Raw genomic sequence first — 8,872 nt, 5'->3', positions numbered from 1 at the left:
AATCAATTGAAGCTGGGTATAACAGTGCATTCTTTGGGACAGTCTTTCCTCGAAGGCTTTCAAGGTTTTGCACTTTTGTTTGACTTTTCTATAGAAAATGTAAATCCCCAATCCAACAATCAGTATTCCAAGCATGGAAGCCCCGTTTGTATTTTTTGTTTAGTCTTCTTATTTTGCAAAACTTTGTGTTCTACTAAGTATTGACACTAAAATTCACAACCTGCAGCCAAAACAAATTCCATTTAAACATACTGGAGACAGCTGCCATTTTCTACACAAACTCAGTGACAGTGCCTGAAAGTCAAAGATGATGCGCAGTCGGGATCAACACTCCAGGAACTACGAGCAATGCAATATTTATGGTCGGGCCTAAATAATAAATCCAACAGAAGAAGAGAATTCTGCTTCACATCAATGGGCTGTCAAAGAAGAGAAACTTTATTTTCTGACAACACGGTTATAAAGAAACAATGCAATCAATTAACCATCAGTGATCATTTATAATATCCTCTAATCTTTCCAAAAATAGTCCTTATCTATTGGCAAAACATTATTTAAAGATGTAGCCCAGTTTTCAGTCCTTGTTCCGTATTCTCTTTTCTTTCTAATCATCTGCTCGACAGCAGCAAGCACTGATGTATTCCTTGCAGTTTGTCTTGTACAATAGCAAGTGTACAGTATCAGAGCCCTAAAATGGAGCACAATGGCATCCCCAGATGAAAGCCCCCAAAATTGGCATCCATAGATGAGGCACGAGAGTGTGTTTCCAGCCAGACCGTCTCAGTCTCCCTGTGCTGTTGTGACAGCTGTGTCTCTGACACAGGCCTCATAATGAGCTTCTCTATCGTTTTTTTTCCTACACCTCGCCCGCGATCTCTTCCTCATTTTTCTTTTTCTCCCTTACTTTTCATCGCAGTGACTGAGCCTGATCTTTGACTGCCACCCCTTTTTCTTTGCAGGTCCATCTACTGCCCTGATTGGCAGGTAATTACTACCCAGGTGACAGCAGCCTATTCCAAGAGTCGAGAGGTCATCACTGAGTTTTTGTGGGGCACAGAGTTTTTCTGAAGTTCTCAGAGCCAGATTCTCCATGTGAGGCAGCACCTGGCAGTGACAGTGCAGAGCTGTTAGTTCGGTCTTCGTGTATGTGCCGCTGTCAGTGCTGCTCCCATATACACCCTCTCGAGCCATCTTCGATCCTGTGACTGAAAGGCGGGCAGAGAAAAGGGGCTTGTTTTCCGTCTTAACCACAGCTATTAGAGCGGGACAGGAGAGTAATTGCTCCGATTCAAGTTTATGTAGAAAAAGGCTGTAAACTAAGTGGAAGAAGAAAAACGAAAAGCAGCCCAAGAGAAAAAGATGAAACAAAGCCTGAAGACAAAGTGTGTGAACAATGAGAGAGTGGATTAAAGTGACAGTTTAAAGGCACAGGGAAATGGTATTTTGATGGCATCTTTCTTGTTGAACAGTGTAGGGAGGGACAGCTCAAAAGAAAGCGTGTTAGACCGTAACAAACAAAGAGACTTCGAAGAAGTACCGGTCATTTTTTATTTATTGTAGATGCCTTGTGTTGTATCAAGCATTTGTTATTGGAGCAGACGGTACACCAAATTTATTTTTTTAGCTCTGTTTTTGAAGACGACGCTACTAATAACCCTGAAAAGTTGAGGGAAACTGCAGAGTTGGGTGATAACTCTGTGGATGTGTCACTATGAGCAACTCCTTTCACATTACACACAGTCATCTGATCCAGCTTTATCATAAAAATATAGATTACTGTTTTTTTTAATGTAACACATTAAAGAACCGCCAAAAACAATGACATTTTGTTTTCATTTTAACTTAAACCCTCTATTTGTGCAATAATTCTGCTTTAAGTTAAATCTTTAATAACTGAAGCCCAATGTGCCCTCATATCCATAATGTCAGGGATATAACAGCCAGCCTATTTCTCCTCAGTTTCTGCTTCCTGGCCTTTTGTCTTGCTAAGTGGTTGTAATTGTCGTCTGTGTGATCTGGTCAGGTTCCTGCTGGCCGCTACCCCTCATTTATCTCATTCACAAAATTAACACATTAAAACCGTATCCTGCAGCTACATTTGTTGTTCAAAGACCCATTAGCCGCTCACTTAGCATTAGCTTCTCAGTGCTCTTAGTGACACAGATGCTAACTAACAAAGGAAACAAGATAGAGCGGCATTTTGCGCCATAATGTGCTCTGTAGTTAATCATGAGACCGGCTACTCTGGGTTTGTTAAACAACCACTTTACTGCATTGTGCATTTCTTACATTTCGACCTAGTTTATCTGTTTGTGCATCTGAACCAATACTATATAGTATTGGTTCAGATGCACAAACAGATAAACTACTGAGAAAACAGACTCAGCTGTTCTTGTGGAACTGCAAGAGGTTAAGTTAAATTACCCCCTATTTAAGTGAAGCCATGGCTCCTGTCAGAGTGACGCCCCTGAGATATTTTCAGAGCAACATGAACAAGTTGTGTCTTTTCTTTCTACTCAGCATACTGTTATTGCACACTTGGACCATGGTTACATAAGACTCAGTTGCCTTTATTTAGCCTGAGAAGGCTCTCATTTGAGGTGCAGCATAAATGATGCAGTGCTCTGAATGACGCACTTAGACACAAAAGCGATGGAAAGGTTTCCCACCGCGGCTGCCACTTTGGACATAAACAGTCGCCACCATGCTGGCAACATGGCTGAGTCACAGACTGGACCACATGTATGACGTCAGCACCTCTACTTAAAATCTCGAGTCTCCTCCCAGGAGCAAGTAGATCGAAGTAGGCTCTCATTTTATAGGCAAGGGTGCATAATTCAAGAATCAGACATTGGAGTATGACAGCAGAGCTCAGACAAATGTGCTCTTGATTGGAAAAAAAAGAAGTCTCTGTTTGAGTTAAATATTGATGCTCCTTAAAATGCTAAAAAAGACAAACAGTCCTGCAGAAATACACGAGGGTGTGGTGGGAGTTGAGGCATCCACTTCCACAGACCAACACCACAGAACATTCTGGAAACTGCTGACTGTCTGTTCCCGGCTGCAACCACACCGCCATGCAGAACCATCATTTACCAACAAGATGGTGCCTTTTTGCACCAGCTAACACTAATACTTACTCCCACACATGCTGACAGTGCTATTATCATCTCAAAATTACAGTACTCTTCCTTCTCTTCACTCCATTTGTAAAAGCAACTGGCAACACCAGCCTCTAAAAGTCTTTGGCCCTTTGATGCATCTGCACGTATTGACGACGGTGAGAGATGGGAAGACGTGGTCTTCATCAGAAAGCACCCTGCATCCTGATTGATATGCACCAACTGTCCTCATATAGGCTGCTACTACTATTGCTGCTGCTGCACTGGAGGAAGAAGAAAAAGGCAGGCACAGAGCTACAGCACAGAGACATAAATGATAAGCCCACAGCTCACTCTATGATTCAGCTTCATTGTTGAGCCCAAAGAAAACAGAACAGAGCTGCACTTGAAGCTAAACAGACCTGCAGATGCGAAATTGTTACTGTCATGTAAACCAACCCGATTGATACTTCGCTGCTTTTCAAGATACAAGTCCATTGCTGTATTTGGACCTCCTCGTGCTACGACATCTAAAAGGTTCAAAAGATCATCTGGATGCGATTGTATTTGACAGGAAGCTTTGATCTGTGGCAAAAGAACAAGAATATTCCTGGTGATGCAAGAAAAGGAAATACAGTCATCATGATGTCTGTGTGCAGACTGTTATTAGGTTTTCTATTCGCTAAATGGTCAGAGCGTTCCTGCTGAGTGGGGCAAAATAACGAAGACATATGCTACAGCAAGCCGACATCACAGGGGCTTCTCAGATGTTTATGAAATTAACAGGTTTCAACGCATAAACTGTTGCTGCCAGATTAAACAGGCCCATGTGCTGCATTACCTACTTAGGGCAGCCCAAACCATGACTTAGCTCATTAAATGGAGACAAAAGAGAGCTTGACAGTTTACATAAACCACAGCAGATACGCGCCCTGTAGGCATAATCAACAACACCCAAACATCTCCTTAATTAAAAATCATTAATTTGATGCATTCACTATTAACAGCACCAATTAATTACATACAGAGCTAATGTCTCATTAATAATGGAAAGCAGACTAGATGGATGAAAGGATAGATGGATGCGCTCACTGTAGAGCAAGAGGGAAAGAACAGATGGATGTTCCTTTCGCTCGTTTTGCTGCGTCAGTTCATGTTCAGTCTCCCGCCCAGACCACTAAACTACACTAATGGGGTTCTGGTGTCAGCGGTCTGGCGGTTGATGGCGACAACTTTGTTTAGGGGAACAAATTAATCTGTCAGAACCGCTGCTTGGGCCATCTGTTGACAGAAGCCCACTTCCACTGACAGCCGCTGCAAAGACATGAGGCCCTGGTATGAGGTCCGGCATAGTCAATTTCATTAAGTGTGTAAGGGGCCACAAGTGTCTGCACACACACTCGCACATCTGCATGTTGTTGTCGTTTTAGGAGGAAAGGTTTGTGGGTTGAATCAGCAGATGGTCAAAGCTAAGCCCCAATTTGTGTTTCTCATGTGTGACCATTACATTCCAGTCACAGAGCTAAGCATCCGTTCTTACAAAAAACAAACCTGGCAAAGTTTGAACAACCAAAAAGGTAATTTTTGTCAAAATACTTCAACCATCTGGATAAAAAAAACAAATATACAGATGGAATAATTGTAACATGCATGGTCCCCAGAGGATTAATCCTACTGATTTTGGTGATGCCCTGATTTCACCATCAGTGGTTCCGTCACATCTTGACAAAAATCTGATGGATTGCCAGGACATTTGCTACAGATACTGTATTTAGGTTTCTTTAGAGGATGAATTCTCATGACTTTTGTGATGCCCTGACTTCTTTTCATTTTTATCAGCAGGTCAAAGTTTAAATTTTTTTATTAAATATCTCAACATCTTCTGGATGGAGAATTTTGTACAGACATTTGTGGATTCATTGACAATGTATTCTAATGACTTTGATGATCCCCTGAGGTTTCCTCTAGCGCCACCATGAGGTTTGCTTCTCTTGAAATATCTCAAAAACTATTGGACAGATTGCTGTGACGTTTGGTTAACACATCCATGTCCTCCTCAGGATAAATTCTAAAACCTTTAAATCATTGACCTTTCTTTCATCGCCATCATCATGTCAAAATATTTCTTTGTCCGATATTTTGGTTTGCAAAACTAATAACATTCTGATCAGCCCAAATCTTTACTTTGTCTTTAGTGCTTTACAGAATGGCTAGCGTGGCCTTGTCTATTGTAAACATGTTTCCAATATTGTGCCACTGTCACTAATCCAAACAAAAACTGTAGCCAGGATTACATAAATCCGTGGCAAGAAACAAAACTAAAACACTTAATTATGAGTTTGTCTGTATTGATGTTGCATTGTATTATTTTCATACACAATCTACACAATTTATACTGTGTTTATATTTGTCTTGTGTCATACAAAACTAGCTAGGCTACCTGTATTAAGAAAGCAAAATTGCAACTTGGGGAGAGGGTAAAAAATGTATTGTTTTTTTATTGTGTTGCAGAGTTAATACTTTTAATCCAAATGATTAGACGAGTCTTTGAGGATTCTGGAAATACGTTAAGAACAGCAGTAAGTGTTGTTAAACAACAATGTGGCTTTTTCAAGAGCAACAGAAACATCTGTCCTACAAATCATAAAAGGCAGCCGTGTCGAAGTACAGACATACATTTGTTTTTTAATGAGCAAAGCATCTCCGTTCTCTCTTTTCCCACACACAGTAGATGCATTTCCTCCCTCCCTTCTTATTCCTCCTCCCTCGCTCGTTTCCCACTTCCTGTGTCACAGCAAAAATTAAAAATGCCACTTCTTCATATCTTTGAGTATATCTTGAAAAAATGGGCTCCCAAGGCTCCCGTCCAAGTTGAAAGCGATTCTTTTGATATACTGCAGAACAATTTCATGCCCAATTCATTTATTCCCTCGGTACTTTAATTGTAAACTATTTCAAGATTCTCTGTAAATTCCCTACCATCTCATATTGTTAGAGTGCTGGTACCGAATCTTTTCAAAGTTTAGTGTCTGCAGTTAGAAACTTTATGCTCTGTAAGTATTTTATTAGGCACGCTTAATTACAGCTGTTCAATTTACACTTTTTCTTACAGAGCAAGTGCTGGAAATATAAAATATTCATAGATTCAGAAAACATTGGTCCGACATGAACTAATGAACCACAGCTAGACTTCCATCCTTGTCCGTTTCTCAATCTTTGTTAAAGTGAATTCAATAAACTATACATGTTTGCAGTGTTTTATTATTATTTATTTAAATCAAGGAAATACAGACAGGTCAGGCTGTCAGATATCAAAACAAAGAAAAGCAAACATCACAAGATTTCTCCTCCATCAAACCAATCAAAACCCAGATCTGTTCCATCCTGCTTTCTCTCATCCTAACCCCATCACTGCCAGTTTACTCCACACTGAGCTTATTATCCAATGATCCACCAGTGGAAGTCGCAGGCTCTGACAAAGTCGGAGTCTTTCTGCAGCGCTGGCTTCAACGTGGAACACTGCTGAGTGTAAATACAAAGCCACTTTTGTTTTTATTGGGATAAATATCAGGATTGCTACATCGTGTTAAGGCCCGTCTGTTCTTGGGGCTTGGTACCCTACCTCGGATTGTAGGGGGGATGATGACATCCCCCCGCTGACCTTGCGTCCTGGCTCCCCCTTGCCGTAGCATTTTTGTTGTACCTCGTCAATCTCAAGCCCTGGTTCCATAACACCTGACGCGGACCTTGTTGACCCGGGCGACGTCCGAGCCGGTATGACTCTCCTGTTTGTGGTTTCACTCACACTTGAGGTAGGCAGATAGCATCAAAGGTCTTGCCGAAGGACCCATACTGGATTCGATGTTAGCCATGGCCTGAGAGGGATTTGAATTCCATTGGGTTAGGGTTCTCTAATTGTTGTGCATTTGACAATAAATACCTAAAACTTGAACATAACCCTGAAACTCAGGCTGCAGAACGAAATTCCGCTGTCTTTAACTTTATTATTTAAACCCGTGCTTTCCTACTGTAACATGTCAAAATGTCTTCTGAGAAAAGGACAGATTACTTGAACTGGAAAAAAAAGAAGGTACCAGTACTCTTACTGTACCTACCAGCCTGCATAGAATGCACATGCAACATTTCGGGGGTAAAAAGTGTCCTAAAGAATTATTAATAAAATAGAATTAACTAATCAGTCAGGAGTTTTAGAAATCTTTGTACTTCAGGTCAATCTCAACTTTGATGAAATAATAATAGAATAAACAACAAGCCTCAGTTGTCCTTACTTGAATATATATGTTTAATACAACACAAATCCGATATATCATAGAAGATCTTGGTACAGCATGTATGCATGGACACAGCCATATGAAAATCTTACGTACAGAACACTCATTTCACCCTTTTACAGTGCATATCCACGTCACACAGAACCAATGTAAACATAACAATGCAGTGTCTAACTCTTTGTTCAGACTGTCTGAGTCAGTAATATCCACAAGGTCCTCATCTTATCTTAACCTTGAGACACCCATAGCCTCCTTACATGCCTGCATCAGACACACATCAGAAATCACAAAAGTCACTATTTATCTTGAGGGGGACATAAATTTGAGTTTGCACAAAATTTCATGTCAACCCATCCAATAGTTGCTGAGGCATTTCACTCAAAACCACAAATGTGAACATCATTTATTGTCTGGGAACCATGAATGTTTGGATCACATTTCATGACAATCTACATCTAACAGTTATTGAGGTATTTTTGTCTGGACCAAAGTAGTGGACAAACAGACAGACAGACCGACACCCCTAGAGCCTATTTGTTTGCAAAGAGCCTGAACTGAACTTCCCATACTGTACTGCACACAGCTGCAGCTTGTTTGAGCACAGCCACTTACACCAAAGAAAATGGCGATGCGATACTGAGTAATAAGTAAGCGTACTGACTGGACTAGACATAGGCGAATTTGACATTCGAGCCAGAGGGGGGAAACAAAAAAAACAACTAATTGTAGCAGCTGAGACCTGGGAACACAGCACGAGCACATATGGACAAAAGAAACATGCTAAATAAACGTGTTTATTTTTTAAAGCAGATTTGAAATTACATTGTAACAATTTAACAATTCGCCCTTATGAAATCCAATCGCGGCACGGCTGTGTTGGAGCACAATAGACAGACGGTGGCGGAATTCCCCGACACTTAAATTGAACTAAAATGTAACAGTGAACAATCAGTGTTGGACCTAAAGTGTGTTGAGATGCCTCTCCAAACGCAGAAACCAAGCGCAATCACACCATAAAACGTTAAGACACGTAAAGAAAAAAAGATCAGTATTTTGCCGTAATCCAATGACATGAAAAAAAGTAATCCACAGCGATCAGTAGATCCACAAATAGAGTCACGGTGTATCCAGCAAGGCCTATACTACGCTCGTCACATTCACCAGTCAGCTCAAAACAGGAGAACTTCGCCGTTTAAACAAAGTGGAATAAAACGTACAAAAGTCCAAATCTACACAAAACGCGCAATCAATTAGTAAGCTGAGAGCAAATTTATATAAATGACATTTAGGTAACCTTTATTGCAACATGGGTACAGTAAGATGTCCAGGCTAGTGCAACAGTAATTATCGTTTTTTGCGTCATGCATATGCGTCGACAATGGTCTCAGGTGAGAGCCAGAGCCCTGAAAAAATATAATTTTTACTAAAGCAGTATATGAAATCAGATGTATTACCTATCACCATTTAGTTGTTTTGTGT

General features: G+C 40.7%; 1 long non-coding RNA gene across 3 annotated transcripts in view; it reads right to left on the bottom strand.

Moving 5' to 3' along the window:
- Positions 1 to 6,362: 6,362 nt before the first annotated feature.
- The window catches only part of LOC120573261, a 115,803-nt gene continuing 113,293 nt past the window's right edge, over positions 6,363 to 8,872 (bottom strand). Inside the window, exons 3-4 of one of the 3 annotated variants that reach the window (XR_005641687.1) lie at positions 6,724 to 6,976; positions 6,363 to 6,644 (exon numbers count right to left, since the gene is read on the bottom strand). This is a non-coding gene — a long non-coding RNA (uncharacterized LOC120573261). The remainder of the gene's footprint in view (positions 6,645 to 6,723; positions 6,977 to 8,872) is intronic. The other 2 variants (XR_005641683.1, XR_005641680.1) reach the window with 2 other exon arrangements.

The sequence above is a fragment of the Perca fluviatilis genome, chromosome 1 (assembly GCF_010015445.1).
Source record: "Perca fluviatilis chromosome 1, GENO_Pfluv_1.0, whole genome shotgun sequence".
Classification (NCBI taxonomy): Eukaryota; Metazoa; Chordata; class Actinopteri; order Perciformes; family Percidae; genus Perca; species Perca fluviatilis.
The sequence above is the reverse complement of the archived record's forward strand: the minus strand, read 5'-3'. Positions and strand labels throughout refer to the sequence as shown.